A 24861-nucleotide genomic window follows, 5' to 3' on the forward strand; every position below is an offset into this window, starting at 1 on the left:
GCAAATAACATCTGAACAATAAAACAACAAATTCAGAATTTTGAGCTCCTTTCTGTAGGAGCTACTCATTATAAAATTTCAGATATTATGTAGTGCTACTCTTTACCTGATTGAGAAGGCACCATGGCAATAAGAGGAAGCAGAGCAGATCCATCATATCACCCTCCTTCATCAAGCTAGTTCTCCTTTTCTAATAATGAGATGCGTTCTGCAAATAATGTGGCATTGCTCATTTAAAAGCAGTGAAAAACAGCCCTAAATCACAACCATTTAAACTTAATTTTCTGTGCCAATGGAATGAACGAGTTAAAAGAGTCAAGATGGCACAACTTGGCTCCTATGGTCTCTTGAACAAGAGCCAGGAAAACTAAAATGCCATTTTTTTCTCGCTTAAGAAATAATGTAAGTTACATAGCCAAAAAGGAGGCTTAAAAATGTACTCCTGTGCTGAGCAGAAGTAAATATATTCCAGGAGACAAATGTTGCTGATATATGAGGTTAATTAATACTCAGTAGTCTGTGTTGGAAGACGAATGGAGGACATTAATGGTCTATCTGTGGTCACTCTGTCTCCCACATACCCCAAATTCCTTTTATCTAGGTGTGCCAAATACATTTTTGCCAGACCTGAACAGCCCTGAATAAACTACAGCAATTGAGAAGCAGCAAAATCCAAATTGTTGTTGTTTGGTCAAGCTGGCAGGGCTGACTCGAACCTTGTATACATTTTAGATGTGCATATTTCCAAAGTTAAGTTTTTTTTTAAATAGTTTAATCAGAACTGAACTCTCTTTTGAACTAAGTATTTGAGTTTTTGTTAAAGCACAGCATAGCAGCTATGTGATGACAGGAAGGAGCTGTGAGTCCCCCTTCTATTGATTAAGCTGGATAATGTAATAAGCTTCATATTATGTAATATTACAGTAGGTCCTATTATATTTTTAGCTTTTAGATTAGAGAATTGTTTAATCCATTTAAATTCTTTAATCTCAAACTGTGAATTCACTTAACCTTTCTATAGCATTATTAGGCCCAGCTACATTTATGTTTTGAATATAAAAAGCTGCATCTAAATATGGAACAATTCCTATTTTGGAGAAAATTACAGAGCACAGAAAAATTATTTTAGAAAATAATTTTATGCACTCTTATGGAAGTTTTTTTTGATGTAAAACAATCTATACAGCCCTCATTTCAATCATCTGAATAACAAACTACTGACAAACCTGTTCATGATTAATTCACATTAAAATATTCTTGTAGATTTTATGTACATGTTACCTGCAGGCCTGGTGTGAATGGGTGTTCATACTGTGCACTTGCATGGAGCAGCACATCTGGTGGGGTGTCAGTGGCTCCTTGACTCATCCTCCAAGTATTGGGCAGCTGTGGCCCGATGTAGTCACACAGTATGGAGCAGTAATGGAGTTTGCAGGAGTCAGAATTGTTCCTTATGGTAGAAAAATGACTCAGGGGTAGGGGTGGGGGGCAGAACCGGGCCACACTGCCTGCTGCTAAAGACAATATATTGTTTTCTTTTATTAGATGCAGCTGAGTGCCGCCGAAGCTGCAGCCTGCAGCAACCAGCGGAGGCACTGAAAATAGCCTCCTGGTAGCTGCTTTTCCAGTTCACATTCTATGACTGTGCTGTCAGTCCACCCCCAGCCAATGCTTAAGAATGACAGGGGCTGCATCAACAGGGTAGGCATGATTGACATGCCTGGAGGCCATCCAGAAGGAAAAGAAGCAGGATGGGCATAAGATATGGGCGAGGCAGATGTAGTGTATTTGGATTTTCAATCCAAATACACTACATCTACCGGTTCACCTTTATCCACATGTTTATTAACCCCTTCACAAAAATGAAGATTTGTTAGGCAAGACTTCCCTTGGGTAAATCCGTGTTGACTGTGTTCCATTAAATCATGTCTTTCTATATGCTCTACGATTTTGATCTTGAGAATAGTTTCCACTATTTTTCCACAGTTATCTGGCCCAGTCCTCCTTAAGAGCTCACCCAGTAAGGGATTCTGGGTCAGGGAGGATCCCTTCTGCTGAAGACATCACAGCAGGGCCAGAGGGGTTAGGTGGGCCTCTGGAGGAAGAAGGAAGCCTTGAGAAAGCAAATTGCATTGAACTGTAATTGGCATTGTCACTTTTGTTGAACTGCATAAACTAGCAAAGTTGATTTGACTATTAATTTCTACAAATAAAGAAATTTATAAAAGATTTTGCCAGAGTCCAGTCCGAGGAAGAGAAAGGGACAGCTGCTGTATCGGCTGAGCCCATGCAGCCCAAGAGGAGACTGCTGTGTCAGCAGGCCCGCAGGGCTGAAGAAAGAAAGCTGCTCCTGCCTCCACCCTGCACGCTCTGGGGAAAGAGAGCTAGAGAGCATTTGCGAGTGTGTGTGAGAGAGAAGAAGAGCATGAGTGTGCAGGTATGCATGTGAGATAGAGCATAACTGTGTATGTATGTGTATATGTATGAAAGTGAGCATCAGTGTGCATGTGTGAGAGACAGCATGCATGTGTGTATTAGAGAGAACCAGAGCAAGTGTGTGAGAGACAGGGCGCGTGTGTGAGTGACTATTATTTGTTGTGTCTGCTGTTTGGAAATATTTTATTGGTTCTTGGGAAATTTTTATGATTTTTTATTTATTAGATATTCTTTTTGCCAGCTGCTTTTAAATGATTTCCACCATTTTGAGTCACTTCCTTTACTTTGTTGAGAATACACCAAAGGACCTGCCTGAAAGAGAAGAATACTATGAAAGGCTGAAATTGACCTGCTCTCTGTATATAATCAGGAGGAATTATTAATATGAAGGATCCTTCCATAAGGGATTCCTGTTTCTCTGGTTCTGAAGGTGTAGAACAACACTGGCAGGGCTTTGCTGTCGCCATTACAGCTTTCTGTGCTGTGGCACTCCTGGAATAGCTGAAGTTTGATCTCTAAACAGAGGAATTAGTTTCATTTCTTGATAATTACTTTTTGGTTTGAATTTTTTCAAGAAGGTTTTACCTACATTGTCTATTCAAATGCTTCAGATGATTAACTTATATAAAGTTTTGTTTGGGGTTGATTCATGGGATGGCACCGGAACACTCATAGTATTGTCTTTAGCTCTCTGGGAAGAGAATTTAATGTTCGTAATGGTTGCTACTAGGGGCAGCGGGAAGGGGGAAGGGAAGGGAGTGGGGGGTACTCAGGGGTGAGTATTAGAGGAGGCAGGCAGGAAAGAGATGTCCTTACGAGTCATTAGAATGCTTATTCATATGATTTATGCCCTAATTACATAGAAACATAGAAACATAGAAATGACGGCAGAAGAAGACCAAACGGCCCATCCAGTCTGCCCAGCAAGCTTCACACACTTTTTTCTCTCATACTTATCTGTTTCTCTTAGCTCTTGGTTCTATTTCCCTTCCACCCCCACCATTAATGTAGAAAGCAGTGATGGAGCTGCATCCAAGTGAAATATCTAGCTTGATTAGTTAGGGGTAGTAGGGGTAGTAACCGCCGCAATAAGCAAGCTACACCCATGCTTGTTTTACTCAGACTATGTTATACAGCCCTTATTGGTTGTATTTTTTCTCCCCTGCCGTTGAAGCAGGGAGCTATGCTGGATATGCTTGAAGTATCAGTTTATTCTTCTCCCATGCTGTTGAAGCAGAGAGCCATGCTGGATATGCATCGAAAGTGAAGTATCAGGCACATTTGGTTTGGGGTAGTAACCGCCGTAACAAGCCAGCTACTCCCTGCTTTGTGAGTGTGAACCCTTTTTTCTTCTCCCCTGCCGTTGAAGCAGAGAGCTCTGCTGGATGTGTGTAGTATCAGTTTTTTCTTCTCCCCTGCCGTTGAAGCAGAGAACTATGCTGTATATGCATAGAAATTGAAGTAACAGGCTTATTTGGTTTGGGGTAGTAACCGCCGTAACAAGCCAGCTACTCCCCCCTTTGTGAGTGCAGATCCTTTATTCCACATTAGGGATGTGAATCGTGTCCTCGATCGTCTTAACGATCGATTTCGGCTGGGAGGGGGAGGGAATCGTATTGTTGCCGTTTGGGGGGGTAAAATATCGTGAAAAATCGTTAAAAATCGTTAAAAATCGAAAAATCAAAAAACCGGCACATTAAAACCCCCTAAAACCCACCCCCGACCCTTTAAATTAAATCCCCCACCCTCCCGAACCCCATCCCTCGCCGGAACATCGTTAAAAATCGAAAAATCGAAAAATCGAAAAACCGGCACACTAAAACCCCCTAAAACCCACCCCCGACCCTTTAAATTAAATCCCCCACCCTCCCGAACCCCCCCCAAATAACTTAAATAACCTGCGGGTCCAGCGGCGGTCCGGAACGGGCTCCTGCTCCTCAATCTTGTCGTCTTCAGCCGGCGCCATTTTCCAAAATGGCGCCGAAAAATGGCGGCGGCCATAGATGAAAAAGATTGGACGGCAGGAGGTCCTTCCGGACCCCCGCTGGACTTTTGGCAAGTCTCGTGGGGGTCAGGAGGCCCCCCACAAGCTGGCCAAAAGTTCCTGGAGGTCCAGCGGGGGTCAGGGAGCGATTTCCCGCCGCGAATCGTTTTCGTACGGAAAATGGCGCCGGCAGGAGATCGACTGCAGGAGGTCGTTCAGCGAGGCGCTGGAACCCTCGCTGAACGACCTCCTGCAGTCGATCTCCTGCCGGCGCCATTTTCCGTACGGAAACGATTCGCGGCGGGAAATCGCTCCCTGACCCCCGCTGGACCTCCAGGAACTTTTGGCCAGCTTGTGGGGGGCCTCCTGACCCCCACGAGACTTGCCAAAAGTCCAGCGGGGGTCCGGAAGGACCTCCTGCCGTCCAATCTTTTTCGTCTATGGCCGCCGCCATTTTTCGGCGCCATTTTGGAAAATGGCGCCGGCTGAAGACGACAAGATTCAGGAGCAGGAGCCCGTTCCGGACCGCTGCCGTTCCGGACCGCCGCTGGACCCGCAGGTTATTTAAGTTATTTGGGGGGGGGTTCGGGAGGGTGGGGGATTTAATTTAAAGGGTCGGGGGTGGGTTTTAGGGGGTTTTAGTGTGCCGGCTCACGATTCTAACGATTTATAACGATAAATCGTTAGAATCTGTATTGTATTGTGTTCCATAACAGTTTAAGACGATATTAAAATTATCGGACGATAATTTTAATCGTCCTAAAACGATTCACATCCCTATTCCACATTTCCTCTTGCTGTTGAAGCTAGAACGATGTTGGAGTCACAGTAAGCATGTGTACGTTTATTGAATAAGGGTATTGTCTCCAGGCAGTAGCCATCATTCTGGCGAGTCACCCACTCTTCATTGGCGGCCTCTTGACTTTATGGATCCACAGTGTTTATCCCACGCCCCTTTGAAGTCCTTCACAGTTCTGGTCTTCACCACATCCTCCGGAAGGGCATTCCAGGCATCTACCACCCTCTCCGTGAAGAAATACTTCCTAACATTGGTTCTGAATCTTCCTCCCTGGAGCTTCGAATCGTGACCCCTGGTTCTGCTGATTTTTTTCCTACGGAAAAGGTTTGTCGTTGTCTTTGGATCATTAAAACCTTTCAAGTATCTGAAAGTCTGTATCATATCGCCTCTGCTCCTCCTTTCCTCCAGGGTGTACATATTTAGATTCTTCAATCTCTCCTCGTACGTCATCTGATGAAGATCCTCCACCTTCCTGGTCGCCCTTCTCTGTACCGCTTCCATCTTGTCTTTGTCTTTTTGTAGATATGGTCTCCAGAACTGAACACAGTACTCCAGGTGAGGCCTCACCAAGGACCTGTACAAGGGAATAATCACTTCCCTTTTCTTACTCGATGAGGCTAATGTTGAGGAATGACACTTCCAATTTATTTTTGATTTATAGGCAATCTATTGGAATTACATAAAGTTAGCAACATTCAGAGGGGCAGCTATGGTTATGACTATACATCTGGGTTTTTCCAAGGGAGAACTCAGGGTAGCTTACAACAGTGGAGCAGATATGATTAACACCTATTTGATGATTAACAGAGCGGGATTCAAGCAGATTACACAGACAGAATAATGGGACCACAAGTGACATATGTAACATGCAGGACCAGTGCTAGCTTATTTTGCTGCCCTGTGCAAACAATTATTGTGCTGCATCTCCCCCCACCCAATTCATTCATTCTCTTTCCTGGGCCCACCAAAAAAAACACCCAGCTCCCTTCCGTGATACAAACTTTAAAAACTGACACCACCATCCCACCCGAACTCGTGGCTGATGCAAGGGTATTAAGTGCCCTAGGCGAACCTTATAGCCTTGCACAATGCCCCCTGCTCCATTCTACATACACACAGTTATAGAGTTACACATTTGTATTATAAATGAGAAATATCAAAGTACAGTATTCTGAGGTAAAAATATCACATTATATTCACATGCATTGCTGTGATGCGAACTTGAAATCCCTGCGAAAAAGACATTTGGAACGCAAATGGTATTAGGCTTGTTGTGATGTATGTTGGGTGTAGTCTTGACCCTCTGAAAGCCCAAATACACTAATATATTTATTTATTTATTTATTTTATTTAAAAACTCTTCTATACCATCGTTAAGTTAGTTCACCATCACAGCAGTTTACATAAAGGCACAAAAATAAAAATATGATTGGTATAGATTACAAATTAAACATGTGCCAACATAGAACGGTAACATATTTTACTAAGAGAAACTAGGTGTAAATTAGAGTTTATACGTCAGTTAGGTAACTGTTACATGGTTCAAGTCTACATTTAATATGTATTTGGAGACATAAATGAAAAAAACTGATTGCTTAGTGCTACCTTATCTATCGATTATTTTCATCCTTCACTTTGTCTTTATAAAAAGCTTGTTTAAAAAGCCAGGTATTCAGATTGGTTTTAAATAGTTTCAGATTCCTCTGTAGCCTTATTTCGAGTGGCATGGAGTTTCATAGAACAGGTCCAGCTAGCGATAGCACTCTCTCCCTTACTTGCGTGAGGCGTGCTGATTTAACAGAAGGAACAGTTAGTAGTGCCTTGTTTGCAGATCTCAGGTTTCTGTGTGGAACCTGTACGCGCAGTGCTGTGTTAAGCCAGTTGGCCTTTTCATCTTGGATTAGTTTATGAATTATACACAATGCCTTGTATTGTATTCTTTGTTCGATTGGGAGCCACTGTAGTTCAGCACTGGCTCCCAATCGAACCTGTAATGTGGTCTCTTTTCTTTTTGCCTGTCAAAATTCTAGCAACAGAATTTTGCAATATTTGTAGTGGTCTAATGGTAACTTGAGGTAGCCCTAATTGCAGAGAATTACAGTAGTCTGTGCTTGTGAAGATCATTGCCTGTAGAACTGTATGAAAATTGTTCAGGGTTAGCAGGGGTTTCAGTCTTCTAAGGACCATTAGTTTGGCGTAACCTTCTTTTAATTTCTGTGAAATGTGTTGTTTCATATTTAGCTCAGGGTCGATTATTACTCCTAGATTCCATACTTTTATTGCTAACTCCACGGTTTGATTATTTTTGATTGCAATTGTAGGTTGAATAGGATGTATATTTTGTTTTCCATTGTAAATGTAATAATTCCGTTTTGTCAATTACCAAATTACCAGTAATTTGTTTATTACCAGTTCCATTTGGTTTTGGAGCTGTTTGATTATTTCAAGATACATATTGGCTAGTTTCATTGTTTCTTCAATGGTGTTTACGATGGGTAACAGTAGTTGTATGTCGTCTGCATATATGTAGTGTATTATTTCAAGTCCTGCGAGTAAGTGACATATTCGGAGGAGGTAAATGTTAAAGAGGGTTGCGGACAGAGCTGATCCCTGTGGGACTCCTGTTTGTAGTTTGATTTTGTCAGATAGTGTGTTTTTGATTTGTACTTGGAAACATCTGTTGCTTAGGTATGATTCAAACAGTTTATTGTTTTGTTATTGAGTCCTATCTCTTTTAGTCTATTTATTAGTATTTTTTGATTTACAGTGTCAAAAACTGCAGAGAGATCCAAAAGAACCAGAATGTAATGTGTTCCTGTATCAAAGCCTCTTAAGATATTATCTGATAGAGCTAGTAGTAATGTCTCAGTACTGTAGTGTTTGTGGAATCCATGTTGTGAAGGATATAATATGTTATAAATTTCTAAGTGGTTTGACAGTTGTTTTTGGACTGTTTTTTCAATAAGTTTGGCTATTCGGGGTAAGTTGGAGAATGGTCTATAGTTGCTCAAATTAAGGGGGGGGGGGGTTCAATGTTTTTTTTCTTAATGATTGGTTTGATTATGGCTCCTTTCAGGGTATCAGGCATTGCTCCTTCATCTAGGGAGAGGTTGATGATTTTAGTTAATGTTCGAGCTACTGTGTTAACTAGTTTTTTTAATTCCAAAATGTGTCAATTGAGTGAGGGGCAGGGTTCAGTTTTTTTAATCATGTTCTCAACTTCAAATTGCGATATTTCTTCAAACTCTGACCATGCATTGACATCCTTGTGGGCATTTTAATCTCTTTGTTTGTTTATGTTAGTGATTTTTGTTCTTAAGTTTTCAATTTTGTCTTTAAAGAATTGAGCTACTTCGTTGCATTGACTCTCTTGTAAGGTCTGCGGATTGTTAGTGTTGTTGCCTGTGAGGTTTTTACCTATGTTAAATAGGTTCTAGCATTGTTTGCAAACTTTTCTATTTTTGAGCTGAAATATTTCTTTTTGGTTTCTAAAATTACTTTTTTGTAATAGGCCAGTTGTTTTCTGTATTTTGTTAAGTTCTCAATTGTTTTGTTTTTTTTCCATTCTTTTTCTTTCTTTCTAAGGATCCATTTTACTTCTTTGATTTGTTCATTATACCATGGGTTTTTCTGTTTTGGTTCTTTAAGGTGGGCCTTTTTTGGGGGGTTTATTTCATTTGCCAAAGTAGTTAGTTCTTCCTGTAATTTGTAGGGATGTGAATCGGGTTCCTGATAGTTCCTGCTTTTGGGATTGTCTGGCCGTGGGAAAAACATTTTTTTCCCATGTTTCCCCATTTTTTTTTAGTGAAAAATCATTTTTTAGGTTAGTGCGCGCTAACAGGGGTTAGCGCGCACTAACTCCCCATTAGTGCACGCTAACTCATGTTAGCGTGCACTAACAAAAATAGCAAAAAATAACAAAAAGTAACAAAAATAAACATTTTTTTGTTAGTGCACACTAACATGAGTTAGCGTGCACTAACCCTAAAAACAATTTTTACGAAATTGATCATTTCTTTCTTTTAACTGATTTCTAATGAATTTAGAAATATCGTACGATATTTCAATTCATTAGAAAAATGATTCACATCCCTAGTAATTTGTCTTTTAGAATATCTGTGTTAAAGGGTGGACAATATATGAATTCAGCTGGTTCCGTGCTTTGAATCTTTATTGGGCCTGTGTGTTTGATCTGAGAATTAATGAGGAAATGGTCTGACCATGGGATTTGTGTGTATTCCGTTTTTATGTTTTCGAGGAGGTTATTGTTAATGAATGTTAGGTCTAATGAGTGGCCTGCTTTGTGTGTTGGTTTATCTGTGATACATTTGAAACCTAGTGCAGTCAATATGTCAATTAGCATTTGGCATGTATTTGATAGGGGTGAACGCCCATGTGAAGATTAAAGTCACCTAATATTATGGTAGGTTTAGCTGGGTTTAGATGTGTTGTAAAAAATTCTATTAGTAGGGAGATGTTTAGCTCAAGGAGACTGGGTGGGCAGTAGATCAGACAGATTTGAAAATGGTTGGTGTCAAAAAAGGCAATTTCATGATTTGCTGGCATCATTACTGAGAGCAGTTTAGTTTTGAATTTCTTTTTGATGATTAATATTAGTCTGCCCCCTCTTTTATTTATTCTAGGGATTGAGAAGACCTCGTAGTTTTTGTTTGGTATCTGATTTTTTAATACTACATCTGATTTTTTTAGCCATGATTCTGTTATTGTTATAAAGTTAGGTTTTGTGTCGTATAGCAGGTCAGTGATGATGGGAAATGTTTTTGTCAATGATTGTGCGTTAACTAGAAGGAAGGTGATCATTGGTATGCTGTTTTTTGTTTTTTTTTTTTAATTCTTTATAAATTTTCATTTTTTACAAAGAAAAAATTGAAAAACAATTTGTATTCATTTACAATATCAGAAATGAATTCTTATGGAAACATTGGATTTATAGATTATTATTTAAATAAAAAGCAAAGGTAAAGTTTAAATTTTCCTAGTTTCCTGATAGACCCTAAAATTTTGGAGCCTGTTGAACAAATCCCATTTGTACATAATTACCTTAAAGTAAAATTTACTAATATAGACAGAAGTATTGCAACTTTAATTAAATCAAACAAACTTCATTTTGAGGATTCTGGTTCACCATCTCGTGACCTGCGTTCCTCCAGGAACCTTTCTAAATCTAAAGGATCAAAATAAACATATTTTATTCCTTCTGCCTTCATTAAACATTTACACGGGAATTTTATATTTATTTGTATTCCAAATGTTCTAGCCAATCCAGCCAAGGCAATACATTTTTTTCTTCTTGTCTGGGTATCTTTTGTCACATCAGGATAGACCCATATTTTTTGGCCCAGATAGAGGGAGGATCTCTTTTCCATAAACTTCTTCAATATCTTGTCCCTATCCGATGTCAGGGTGAACTTTACAATTAAAGTTCCTCTCATCTCTATCTGGGTACTAAAAGACGACTCTATCAAATCAGTGACATTTAATGGAGACTCCTGCAATAATTGGTTTAAATTTTGATTTTGTGCTCTCATATTCAAAAAATATGCTGTTTTAATCAGAGGAAGATTATCTGGAGCCAAAGACAAAACTTCACTAAAATAGTTTCGTAACTGTTCCACAGGGGAGACCATGCTACACTTAGGGAAGTTAACAAACCTAAGGTTAGAGTACCGTATCAAATTTTCCAAGTTTTCAACCTTTCTGGATAGCATGGTCTCTCCTTTTATTATAGACGTTTGAACATCTTTTATTTGAATAATATCTGTTTCTACTTTTTTGAGAGTCGATCCATTATTTGTCACTAAGGGGCTTAAGTTTTGCAGTGTGGATTGGACATCTCTAATATTACTACTCATTTTTTCTACATTCTGATGTAATGTCATTATTGCTGACCACAACATTTCTAATGACACTTTTTGATTTTTTTTCAAACTTAACACTTGAGGCAGATGGATTCATTAATTTTTTAAAAAGTCCCTGGTCTGACGCAGGATCACCGTGTGGCGTAACACCACTTCCTCCTATTGCCCCAGCTCTTTGATCCAAAACTTGGGACGCCTCTCCTTCTTCCCCTTGCACAGCTTCTTTTTCCACACAGACTTCCTCTATCGGACTCTCCCCTAAAAACGCCTTCCGAAAAAGGGGTGAGACCAGGCTGTGGGTTTCTGCGGCGCACATTGGTGGTGGGGGAGTTGTTTGGCCCCCGGGACTTAGACTTGTTTCTCCCGACAGCGTGGATATTTGCTCAATATCCATCGTTGTAATGGGATACTCGGGGTCACAATTGTTGCTGGTGGGTAGAATCCGGTTAGGGTAGTTTGTATAGGGCCTGGTCTGGCAGGGGTAGAGGCATCCTGCCTGACTCTGCCCTTTCTTTTTGTATGGGGCATAAGTATTACGTCATAAAATCACTTATAACCCTTTCCTTATTCTACTCACAGTTCTGTTATCCGACGTCAGGGTAAGTGAGGTCTGAGGAGGTTCAGCTCGCTGCCATAGTCCGTAACAGCCTCCCAGCCTTCTCCGGCCTAAGCCGGCACAAGCCGAGCGCGCCCCTTCGGAGCGCGCGGCTTAGGGTGCGCCGTCGGCGACGGTGCACCGTCCGCTGTGCAATTTGTAGCAGCGGACGCCCGCTGACGTCACACCAGCCTCACTCTGGGTCCGCTGGTCGGGACCAGTTGTTCCGGGGTTGGGAGCCTCGTTGTCCGGGATCTCAGGTATGGCGGCAGCTTTCGAGCCCCTCTCACCACCTAGCTCAGGCTCCAGGAGTCTCCAGCGTCCGCTGTGCAATTTGCAGCAGCGGACGCCCGCTGACGTCACACCAGCCTCACTCTGGGTCAGCTGGTCAGGACCAGTTGTTCCGGGGTTGGGAGCCTCGTTGTCCAGGATCTCAGGTATGGCGGCAGCTTTTGAGCCCCTCTCACCACCTAGCTCAGGCTCCAGGAGTCTCCAGCGTCCGCTGTGCAATTTGTAGCAGTGGACGCCCGCTGACGTCACACCAGCCTCACTCTGGGTCCGCTGGTCGGGACCAGTTGTTCCGGGGTTGGGAGCCTCGTTGTCCGGGATCTCAGGTATGGTGGCAGCTTTCGAGCCCCTCTCACCACCTAGCTCAGGCTCCCATTGGTATGCTGTTTAATTTGATGCTGTTTGTTCGCTTTATTGGAATTGTTATTTGTATTTGGGTCACTCATTTCTTTTTTACCGTATTTTTACTTCCTATTAGAAATATGCCTCACCTCAGTCACACATGCAGAACATAAATAGACCCTCACCACATACAAAATAGAGCAATCATAAAGTAGAAATACAAACACACATACAAAAACTGAACTGGAAACCGCAAGAAGCCAGACTCTTTATGCAGTGCAACAATGAAAAACAGAACCATCACCATTACTCAGACATCAAACATTAAATCAAGAAATAAAATAAATACATAAGAGCATAAGAAATTGCCATGCTGGGTCAGACCAAGGGCCCATCATCCTTTTTCCAACAGAGGCCAAACCAGGCCACAAGAACCTGCCAATTACCCAAACACTAAGAAGATCCCATGCTACTAATGCAATTAAAAGCAGTGGCTATTCCGTAAGTAAAACTTGATTAATAGCAATTAATGGACTTCTCCTCCAAGAACTTATCCAAATCTTTTTTGAACGCAGCTACACTAACTGCACTAACCACATCATCTGGCAACAAATTCCAGAGCTTTATTGTGCAGGGAACTAGTCCTATAAAACAGGTAACTTATACAGATAACAGATGTGAACACTTAAACTTAGCTTAAAGGCGATTAACGTGAGCTTAAATTACAATATTTATAGTATTTACAGAGGGTATGTACAGGGAGGGAGATAGAGTTAAGGATAGGTTCACTAAAGGGGGGAAGGGGACAGGGAAAAGGTGGGGGGGAGCGGGACATAGAGAGGGTGAGGAATGGGGGGTGAAGGCTAGAGGGGTTCAGGGGGGTGTTTAGCCAGTGTTTAGCCAGTGCCAGTGTATGCCAGTTTAAACATCCAGGTCTTAAGTTTCTGCTTGAATTTCTTTGTGCACTTTCTGGAGTAGGCTAACTGGCATAGAATTCCATAGGGCGGGAGCGGCTAAAGAAAGCGAATGAGCTTTTGTTGAGGCAAGGTTGTAGAGTTTGGGCGAGGGTGTGCTTAGTGTGGCTAGATATTGATTTCTGGTCGGTCTTGTGGAGGTGTAGAAAGTTAATGATTCTTTGAACCAGTTCATTTTGGGGTTGTGGAGGGCTTTGTGAATGATGGAAAGAGTTTTATATCGGATGCGGTATTCGACTGGGAGCCAGTGTAGGCCCTTGAGGCCGGGTGATATGTGTTCATTTCTACGGGTGTTGGTCAGGATGCGGACGGTGGCATTTTGGAGGATTTGGAGTGGGTTTATGGTGTTCTTAGGTAGACCAAGTAGGAGGGAGTTGCAGTAGTCAATTTTCGAGAAGATGGTCGCCTGTAGTACTGTACGGAAATCGAAGAGATGAAGGAGGGGTTTAAGTTTTTTCATGGTGTGTAATTTGAAAAGGCATTCTTTAAGTGTGGAATTGATAATTTTTTTTTTAATTGATGTGGTTGTTTAGGGTGACACCGAGGTCTCTAACATGTTGGTTGAAAGCGATGGTTGTGGGAGGAATGTGGAGGGGGGAGGGGTCAGTGTTATGTGGTAAGATGAGCATAAGTTCTGTTTTGGCAGTGTTGAGGGCAAGATGTAAGTTGGATAGGAGGTTATTGATTGCAGATAAAGTGGATTCCCAAGTGTTAATAGCTTTGGGTAAGGAGTTGTCAACTGGTATGAGGATCTGCACATCATCTGCATAGATGAAGTGTGGGAGGCTAAGTTCAGACAGTAGGCGACAGAGGGGCAGAAGATAAATATTGAAAAGAGTAGAAGATAGGGAGGAGCCTTGCGGGACACCCTGGTTAAGGGACATGGCCTTGGATTCATGGTTTCCGATTTTAATTTTGTATTGTCTGTTGCTGAGATATGAAATGATCCAGCTGAGGGCAGCACCGGTTATTCCAATTTTACCGAGTCTCTGGATGAGGATTCTATGCTGTTCCCTGTCATTAACAAACTGTCACTAAACAATGTAGCAAGAATTGGGCATAGTTCAGAAATCCTATAAGGGCAGGTGTTTGAATTGCTACAAGGACATGGGGAAGGGGTGAGGGAGGGGGTTCTATTTTGATTGGGTTGTGCTTGAATGGAACTTGGAAAACTTTTGTGAACAGTGTTGAAGTTGTAATTTGATAAATTTCAATAAAAAAGATTATAAAAAAAAATTCCAAGGCTTAGAAAAACTCTGTAGGTATTGAGATAGTTGATTGGCTTTTTAAAGTTAGTTCTCTGTTTATGTTTTCTTTTCAGTTTTCAAGTCTGGTGTACAAAAGAAAAAAACAATATTGGTTTAGCAGCTTTCATGTCACTGAAAGACAAGCAAAGACAAGAAAACCTGAAAACCATGTAATTAAAAGAAGAAGAAGAAAGCTAATGGCAAAAGAAAAGTAACTACAGGTATGCATGATTCAGCTGTGTCCCATGCTGGTACCTCTTATACAGTCTCTGCACACCATAATAAAATCAAGTTATATATTTATACAAACATCATTATACTGTATCTATTTTCATAATATGTATGATAAATCAGGAGTTCATTTGAAAGAAGTGACATTGTAGTATAATGTATGTATATATGTATCCCTAAATGAGGTAAAAAGTCACTTGTAATATTATAGTATTTTCCACAACTAAATGTAGATTTAAAGACTAGAAGGCCATTGTACTAAGCTGCACAAACATTCATAAATGCAGATTCACTTGTTAGTATACATTAAACAAGTTAATGTTTGCTATTGGTGTTTTTGGCATAGTGAATTTTACTTTCTTTTACAAATAGCAATTTATAGCATGCATACTTTTTTCTTTTCTTTGTATATTTTAGAACTTTTGTATACCAATTTCCTGGTGATATCTTCTAACACGGTGAATAATCTTGCAGAAAATTGTTTCTTAAAACATTTCATGAAACTTAAACACTATTGTTCAACATAAGCTACTCATTAAACATAGAGACAAACACAATACAGATATTATAATTGGGGGAGGGGGTCACCAATTATGTACCCATCCCTGATTTATTGTGCAAAGAGCTTTGGGGGAAGGAGAATCCAGGATGTCCTCATTTGGGGCTGTTAAGGAAAAAATATTTATTGTGCTATAAATACTGCTAAGTGACCACTGGAGGGCATTTGTTTTAATGTGAAGCAATGGGTTGTATTGATCTATTGAGATTTTTAACCTGAATGTTAAGGGGTTTGGTGTGGATTTCCCCTTAAGAAGGTTAGTGGTTTTGATTGATGGGGGATTGGCCTAGGAGGGTTTAAAATCTTGGTTAATTTGGCAGAAACTGCCCTCTTGGTTGTGGTTTGGAAGAAGAGAGGGACCTCCTTGACATAGGAGGCCTGAAGTAGCAGCATATAAGCTGCTAGGGCGTTTTCCCTCAAGGGGAGAAAAAACCATGACCAAGAGGAAGAGGAGAATCAGGGTTTCCTACTCCCAAGGAAACATCTAGAGAATGAAGATGAGAGAGAAGGAGAAAGGACTGTCAAAGAGGAGGAATGCCTCTCAAAAGACTAGTGTGTGAAAGATTTTAGGGAAGCCTACACACTGCTGGAAGGAGGACCCGGGACTAAGAAGAAGAGGTACCTCATGCCTACATAGGAGTTTATGTGCAGAGGGAGAAAAATCTTGAGGGGTGATTCACATATTACCTTGTAAAGAGAGAAGTGTTACCAATTGGGGTAGTACACAAGATTATGGGAGAGAAGGATCTAAGCTTTACATTCCACTGACTGTGGAATGGAAGAAAGAGGAAATGTGAAGGGGGAGGTGGTATTCCAAACTTTTGAGATTAAATGATTCCCATTGTTTATTATAAGTTTTTCATTGGCTGAGTATCCCATGAATTCTGAGTTATTTCAGTTTGATGTGTATTCCCTCTATATAATGTGCACACAGTTGCTGGCTGGACATCCTAGGGAAATAAAGTTGAGTGTTTGATATAACTGGAGGGATGTAAATTCTATAGGAATCCAAGGTTAGCTAGCCTTTAAAGATCAAATGCAGGACAGGGTTCATGGCGGGGAGAGTATTGGATGGATACCCCCTGAACAGTCCAGGAGGAATAACCTACCCCACTGCCTTTAGCTGGAACTACTTCATCATCTACATGACCCCATTTTTCTGAACCCACCAAATAAGTTAGAAAGACTTTTAGTCCAAATGTGTCAGATCCTCTCGTATTTTATGTACCCAAACTAGGGTTAAATAATCCAGCCACCAATCACCTCAGAAAGGTGTAGTTAAGCATTTTACAATGAAGTTTTGTTATGTATATTATCAGGACAATTTTCAAAGCAATTTATGTAGGTAAGCATTTTACCTGAGTAAATCAACCATCTGAAAATCTCCTTTCCTTGTGGCAACTACAAGTCCATACATTGTTCCATAATGCATGAAGTTTTAGCCACATTTATAGGAGGCATTCCTGAGGGAGTGTAGTGTGTTGGTTGGGAGAGAAAAATAATGCATGCAAATTATATTTTTAACTCTAGGTACTTTGAACTCATAGCAAGTTTCAGCGATAAAGTATGTGTATACTTTCAATTTGAAACTCGAGGCACAGTCTACACTACTGTAAAATATAGCTGCAGAATTTGTATCAAAACACACAGTTTAAAACATGCTCCTGTCATGGCAAGCATCTTATTATTTATCTCATGATAATAACAATACATTTTGCAAAGGGATTCACAGTTTGAATGCAGACCTATTTTAAGAATAATCAACAAGTTATGCCACCAACACCTTAAATAAAATGTAAACAAATCTGTACTGGAGGACCAGTAACCAAAGGTCCTGCATGGGAAGAGGTGGGGCTGTTAGGGTTACCTAGATACAGTCCCACCTCTGAATTAGTGAGTCTTCTGCTCTTCCTCCTTACTACTGTGTTTGGTCATACCAGTACAACCCCTCATGAAGAGAACCATTTAACCATGTATATAATGTTTGTTTTTTTAATCCCAGTTTCCCATGTAATGTATCATTGCATGCTTCCACAGAAAAGTGCTGAGTTCACTTCACAGTAAACAGGCTAAAAATGTCTTCTGTAATACCTCTTTTTGAAAACCCTGTGCTAGATTGTAATGACTTCAATAATTTTCACCCAATTCATAGTTTCCTTTTTTGGCAAAAGTTTTAGAAAAAATTGTCCTGAAGCAATTTGATGCTCTTGATGATAATATGGTTTGTTGGATGACCACTAATTTGGCTTTAGGACTGACTTGACATAGATATATTACATATCTCAAATTTTGAAATGTTTCATAGAGGGTTTAATTCGGGTGTAAAATGTTTAATGGTTATACTCGATATATCATCAGCTTTTCATATCCTAGGTCATGATATTTTATTGAAACGTCTTTCTTCCATGAGTATTTCTGATAGTCTATAACTGGTTTTGTTCATGTTTGCAAGACTATTGTCAGAGGGTGTTCTAGTATAGCCCAATTTTCACACGGATCATCTTCAGTAATGGCAGAGGTGGTGAGTAACATTTATGCAGAGCCAAAATGGGTTCAAGTCCAACAGAGTTCACCAAATTGATGACCAGATAATCTCTGGGAAACCCAAGTGGAAACTTAAACAAAACAAAGGGTCCTTACCTCTGCTATAGTTCCAAAAACACAATAAAGTTATTGTAATATCCAAAATAATGTCCAAATTCCAAAGACAAATTCAGATTATTTCAGGATATATGCCAGGGGGAAAAAAAACAACTCTTGAAGAAATGGGTAGAATTATGAAAACCAGTCACTTACAGATGCATAACAGTTCAATATTTCAAAAACAGACTTCTCCTTAGTTATTACTTCAGGGTCACAGACTTTATACTCAGGGTCTTCAGGATAATTATTCATGTTCACCATTCTGAGCTTTCCTAGTCAGGCTCAACTCCTATTCTCTTAAAGCTTGAGTTCTTCTGGAAGGGCTCCCAGTGATCTTTTTGAAACTTCTCTCCTATAATACTTCTTTATACTTGGGAGGATGAAGGCAGTTAAATTCTATCACTTACAAACTCACTTTTCTCTTTACCACCTAGTTGGACTCCTTGGTGAGGAATCCCGTAACTTTCTTCTATCTTCGACTCCACTCTTCAACCCAGCTTAGCTCAGCTCTTTCTCAACTACTGTGCTTTGTGCTGAAGCATTATCTATACCACCCAGCCCATCCTTCAAAGGGAAGGAAGGAAAAAAATCCTTGCATTCTGAAGAGCAATGTTTGTACTCAGCTCTTTGCATTCTTCTTGAACTCCCTTGGAAGGAAGAATACTTTATATCTGCAACTCCTTTCTTGCAACCCTAAGCAGGGTTATACTAGGATCAACAAAATCCTCAATTAGACCATTATAATGTAAAGTATCTCAAGGGTCAACACTCTTTTGTTCTTTTCAATATTTACATTGCCCCAATTTGTCATATTTTTGCTGGTTTAGAGGTAGATTATAGTGTTTATACAGATAATGTCCAGTTTTATTTTCTGATTAATATTTCTATTCATGATACAGTAGCTAGGATCTCTTCTTGTTAGTCTCAGGAACTGGCTATCAGCAAATTGGCATTAAATCTGAAAAAGACTGAAATCTTGATTTTGTTCAACTTAATTCAGTTGAGATTCCTTCACATTTATTCTAGAAAGGGGTCAATATTCTAATCGTAACTAAATACCAAAATTTGGCAGTCATTTTAGATTCAACTTTGTCACTATGTCCTGATGTGAAAAATGTCAAATAATGCATTTTAGAAGTTAGGTTTGTTGTGGAATCTGAAGCCATTCGTAGATAGATCTGATTTGATAACTGTTGTTCAAGCTTTAATAATGGGACCTTTGGATGACTATAATGCTTTGCTGTTGGGTTTGCTGCAGTCTACTTTAAAGCCTCTGCAGCTATTTCAAAATGCAGCTGCATGCTTAATAATGGAAACTCCTCTTAGGGAGCACTTAACTCCAGTGTCAGCAAATCTGCACTGTTTGCTAACTATTTGGGCAAATAATTGTTTATAAAGTTTTAACCTTAATTTATAAGACAACTCATAGATTGATTCCCTCAGTGTAAAAAAAATGTATAAACCTGATAATGTCCTTTGTTTTTCCTTTCAAAATGCATTAGATGTTCCATCATTCAAATTAGTTTGGCTTATGGAATCTCAGGAGCATTTGAAGTAGCTGGGGCTAGCTTTTGGAATGAATTACTGGAAGAGATTAAAAATGAATTCTCACTAACTTCTGAAAAAGATTGAAGGGACTATTTATATTTAAAGGCCTTTGGCAATTAGTTAAATAACAAGGGAAGTTTATAGAGGCAATCTGATTTTGTGTATGAATAATATGTAGGGAGCAGATGCAGAGTTTATCAGCTGACTGGTTGGCATGGGTGAGATTTTGTTGTGTTTTATGTTGCTACTGTATTTATGTTCATTGTTTATATTGTTTAAATTATTTTTCCTATTTTATTTTGGAATTGTTTTATGCATTTTAATATTTATGTTTTATTTTTCTATTATGATTTTATTATGAATACTTTTTTGTAAACCACCAAGAATTGTGGATTAAGCAGGTCAAATTCTGTAATAAATAAATGTTCAGCCTGGAGAGAGTGTGTGTGTATGTTGGAGGGAGGTGAGGGGGGCTGTCCCCATTGCACACACCTGGTTCTGATACTGCACAATAAGATATGGGCTATATTGGTACCACTCTGACAAGGAGTCCTGGGTCTAGAGAAAGCTGTGGACCCAGAGAAGAGGTTCTGAAACCAATCTGTGCTGATCCAGGCAGATGCTAAAAGCTGCAAGCCCAGACAGCTGATACAAGCTTTAAGCAAGCTCCAGAGCAAAGCTTGCTCTCATAGGGGGGGAATCAAAGAACCTGAAGCAAGCACCCTGCTGGGTTTGATCTAAAGTAACTGTGAATTGAAGAAAAGAACATCATCAAGATCAGAGAACATGGTTTCCAGCATGGACCTCAGAGCTGCTGTAACTAAACCACGAGCAATTATCAGATATGGAAGTTTAAAGTAGAAATGCTGCTGAAGAACTATAAACAATGAGATGTAACATGAAAGGACAGATGTAGGACTGGAATGAGAAAATATGCAGGTGAAGATTATGATTTCTCTTGTTTTAGAAGATAGTGAATTAATATACATCTGAGGGCATGCTACTGTGATAGGGATGTGGGAATCAATAAAGAGATTAAATGAAAGATATAATCTAAACAGCAAATTGTTTATGCTTTTCAAAGGCTGTAAAAGTTCCAAGAAATGTTGGATCATACTAATACTGTTTTAGAAAGAACAGAGAGTCTGACTTGCATGAGAGAAAATTTGAAAGACAATTGTGCAACAGCAATATTATTTTTCAGCTTGCTCAAGTCATATGACTCTAAAATAAATGGATTAGAAACCAGACTAGAATGTGAATTTTCAGTGGACTAGTTTAAGGGGAGGTTCATAGATGAGTTTGTTTGCAGAGCTAATGGAAAGACACAGGCAAGTATCAGGAGCCATATGAGCCTAGGGGAGAGAGAAAAGGACTAAAGATTTTCAAACTGCCCTTATTACAGGGGGAAGGGCTGATGGGTGACTACATCCCAGAAAAAGCATAGATCCTTCACAGCAGGAGGTATAACTGATGGGCTGTTGCAACACAAGGTGTGCAGTGACTACATGAAAGTGAAACATTTGAAAAGGAGCGGCCAAGCCTGGAAATCTGAGATCCACCAGTATGGCACTTAGATAAAATAAGTTATTAAGATTGTGAACAGCAATTTTGAAGCTTGGTTTTCACACGTTGGAGATAACAAAGGAAGAAAGGCACATTTAGAAACATGTAATGCTTGTTCATCTAGCTCAAAAATATAATTTATATATTTTAGTTCAGCTAGTTGGCTGGGATATAAGTACTTATTGGTCAACTGGGTAAACTATTATTAAGCACAAAAATCATTTTCAGTTTCAAACAAAGACAAATTAAGCATATAATGCCAATCCTCTACACTGAAAATATATTTTTTGGAGGCTTTCCCTCTTATATTAGTTCATAAAGAAAATGGCTCTAAATAAAATAGTAATCTGGTATCATACTCTGTGTAAAACCAGCCATTTCATACAGCTTAAGCACTCATAATGCAATCATTTACATGAATTTTGTTTTTGTTTGTTTTTTATGTATATTAAACTTCCTTCTAGGAGCACTTGGTGCTTAGGGATTTGTAGATATGCCGTCCAAAACAAGTTTACCAACTGAAAATCCCAAGGTGATCTCAAAAAGATGCGTATCCATCACCCTTTTCTTAGAAAACACCAAAAAATAACACAACTTAAAAGAAGGTGGAATGCTGCTGAAATTCTTCAACCATTCTACAGCTAGAAAAGTAGTCACCCAAAAAGCCCAATACTGCGTAAGGGGCAAGGCGGAAGTTAGACAGGACTATGATTCACTCATTCAAACATGGCCACTAACTGCGAACGCCACAGTGTCGGGCTTTTTGAGTGACTGTTTTTCCAGCTGCTGAATGGTTGACGTTCCAGAAGCATTTCACCTTCTTTTAGACCTCTAAAACTCCCTAAGCACCAAGAGCTCCTAGGAGTGGGTTTATTTGCATGAAAAAAAAAATAAAAAAAACCCAAATCACTGGTTATATGATGACATTATGAGTGCTAAAGCTGTATGAAAAGGCTGATTTTGCAGAGAGTATGATACCAGATTACTACTTTATTTAAGACCCTTTCCTAAATGCATTAATGTTTTGTTTTTGAAGTTTGAGCCTTGGCATCCTTGTTTATTGTAGTTAACTGTTGCATGTTTCCTATATAGAGGGCAACTATGGGTGAATTTTCAAACTTTATGTACATAACAATCAGCATAAGCACGTATAAATAGTTTCTACTCACAGATTCCATATTGTATAAAAGTTAAACTATGTATGTATTTTCACTTTTGCATGCACATATATGTACGAAAGAGGAGCAGTCTAGAGGCATTCTGGGGAGTGGCCAACACATGTGGATAAGTTGCTATTTTAAAAGTCACTTATGCATGTACATTTGCCAACTTACATATTTTTATGCCTGCTAATTATCTGGTGTACCCTGAAGATGGGGTTACATTGGTTTGTTGAGGGGCAGAGATATGCATATTTTATAAAATGCACATATATCATATGTGTGGGATAATATAAAATACTTGTGTAAGTCTGCTCACAGCTATATATGCACATATATTCTGCCGTATGCATTTGTTTGAAAGTTATTGTCCTTGTGAGTATGTGGAGTCCATGGTTATTCTTAGTTGTGGATTTTACATATATCCTCAAAGGAAAAAGTGCCTTGGGAAAACATCTCTACAGGGATTTATACCTACTTTTATGTAGATACTTTTTCCCTGGAAAAATAAAGTCTATAATTAAAAAAATGCTAAACTGTGGGGCGGATTTTAAAAGGGTTACACGCATAGGGGCAGATTTTCAAAGGGGTATGCGCATACCCCCCGAAAACCTGCCCCAAGATCCCCCTGCGTGCGCCCCGGGACGCGCGTAAGTCCCGTGGCTTTCCTGGGTGGGCGTGTCACGGCGGTTCTTCATTCGGGGCAGGGCCGTGGGCGTGGTTCCGGCCCGGGGGCGTTTCGGTGGCGTGGCCGAGGCCTCCAAAACCGCTCCTGGGCCAGGGAATCGCGCGCCAGCCAGCTGGCAGGCGTAACTTGTCAAACAAAGGTGGGGGGGGTTAGATAGGGCTGGGGGGTGGGTTAGGTAGAGGAAGGGAGGTGAAGGTTTGGGGGGGGGGAAGGAAAGTTCCCTCCCAGGCCGCTCCGATTTCGGAGCGGCCTCAGAGGGACGGAGGCAGGCTGCACGGCTCGGCGCACACAGGCTGCCGATTTTGCACAGCCTTGCACGCGCCGATCCCAAATTTTAAAGGATACGCGTGGCTACGTGCGTATCTATTAAAATCCGGCATACTCTTGTTTGCGCTGGTGCGCGAACAAAAGTACGCGCAGCGTAGTTTTTAAAAATCTACCCCATAATATATGTTATAAAATCGGGCGTAGATTTGAGCGTGCCGGGTTGCGCGCACAAATCTACCCCCATGCGTAGGTACAAAAATGTGGCCCTATGTGCATTGTTGCCTCCCACGCCTCTGATCCCACCTGCTTTTTCACCAATAAAAGTGCATGCATGGTTGATCTCCATATACGCTTTATCAAGGAAAGAATGGGCAATTTTCAGACTGCTTATTTACATACCTTGGTAAAGGACTTGAAAACTGCTCCAAGATTGGGATTTACAAGTTGGGAACAATAGATTTGTTAATATAAAGAGCCAACTCAGTTTTTAATGACACACATTTCTTCTATGAGAGAAGTGCTTTCTGAACATAATTGCTTGAACAAGTAAAGGTAAACAAATGCTTAGCAACGTCTCTGAAAAATAAGACAAAACCAAAATCATAAAGATTGGGGTTTTTTTTAATCTAATATGAATTATGTGATAGAATTTAAGATATAAGTACAGTTAAATGACCTCCACAGGAAAAAGTAATATTCGTGTAATAGGGATATATAAAAAAGATTAAAAAAAAAAGATTACCTGGGTCTTGGGGCCTGGCGGTATATCCCAGAAGACCTGGAAAGCAGGCTGATGTAGTAGAGAACAGTAAGGGATTAGTAGTGCTGCCCAACATTCCAAACAGCTAAGCAGTCATAGAAGGAGCTGTTACCTAGGGAACTCAGATGGCTTGGGTGCTTTCAGCCCAGTGACATCCTCAGAGAGGGATAATGACAATATTTTTTTTTTCTAAAGGAAGGAACAGTGTAGAATTTCAGCAGCTGAGGCACAGAGCTTACAAGAGCAGAAGCTCTGTCAAGGTGGTCTGCTTAAGAGGCCTCATAAGTGGCAAAATACCTTGGAGATGATGCAATATTATTCGCGGAAAGCGGGCGATGACATTCAGCGCCCGCTTTCTTAACGCACGCATGGCGACCGCAAGGGGGGTGGTGATGCCGTGCAATGTGCAAATTAGGGGGTCGCGCTAGGGTCACTAGCACGACCTTATCACCTCCTTGCTAACGCGGCCCCGCGGTTACCAGCTGACTGCAGTTATGAAAACCGACGCCGAGTTTATCAGCATCGGTTTTCATTACTGCAGCCGGCCGGTTATGAAAACTGACACCGAGCATATCGGCATCAGCCTTCAAAGTGGCCAGCAGAGATTTTTTTTCTTTAAAAAAAAATACAGAAAAGCAGTTTTTTCAGCTTTTCTATACTTTTTTTCAGTGCTCTCAGCTATTAACACCTGCTCCAGGCAGGCGTTAATATCTGAGCGATAAATATGCATCTGAGATGCACATTTATTTTTTTGCATTTGGAGTGAATGAGTAATAGCCTCATTCATATGCATTTGCATGTGATGAGCGCTAACTCATTCACTCCGTGTCGGATGCATGTTAAATAGGTGCTAATCCCCCTATTGCACCCGTGTCCGACAGCGGGTTAAACAGTG

General features: G+C 40.3%; 1 long non-coding RNA gene across 1 annotated transcript in view; it reads right to left on the bottom strand.

Annotated features, from left to right (window-relative positions):
* Nucleotides 1–24005, bottom strand: part of LOC115095710 — a 50914-nt gene extending 26909 nt beyond the window's left edge. The window contains exons 1-2 of the long non-coding RNA XR_003857853.1: nucleotides 23949–24005; nucleotides 107–208 (exon numbers count right to left, since the gene is read on the bottom strand). This is a non-coding gene — a long non-coding RNA (uncharacterized LOC115095710). The remainder of the gene's footprint in view (nucleotides 1–106; nucleotides 209–23948) is intronic.
* Between the last annotated feature and the right edge of the window lie 856 nt (nucleotides 24006–24861).

The sequence above is a fragment of the Rhinatrema bivittatum genome, chromosome 7 (genome assembly GCF_901001135.1).
Source record: "Rhinatrema bivittatum chromosome 7, aRhiBiv1.1, whole genome shotgun sequence".
NCBI lineage: Eukaryota > Metazoa > Chordata > Amphibia > Gymnophiona > Rhinatrematidae > Rhinatrema > Rhinatrema bivittatum.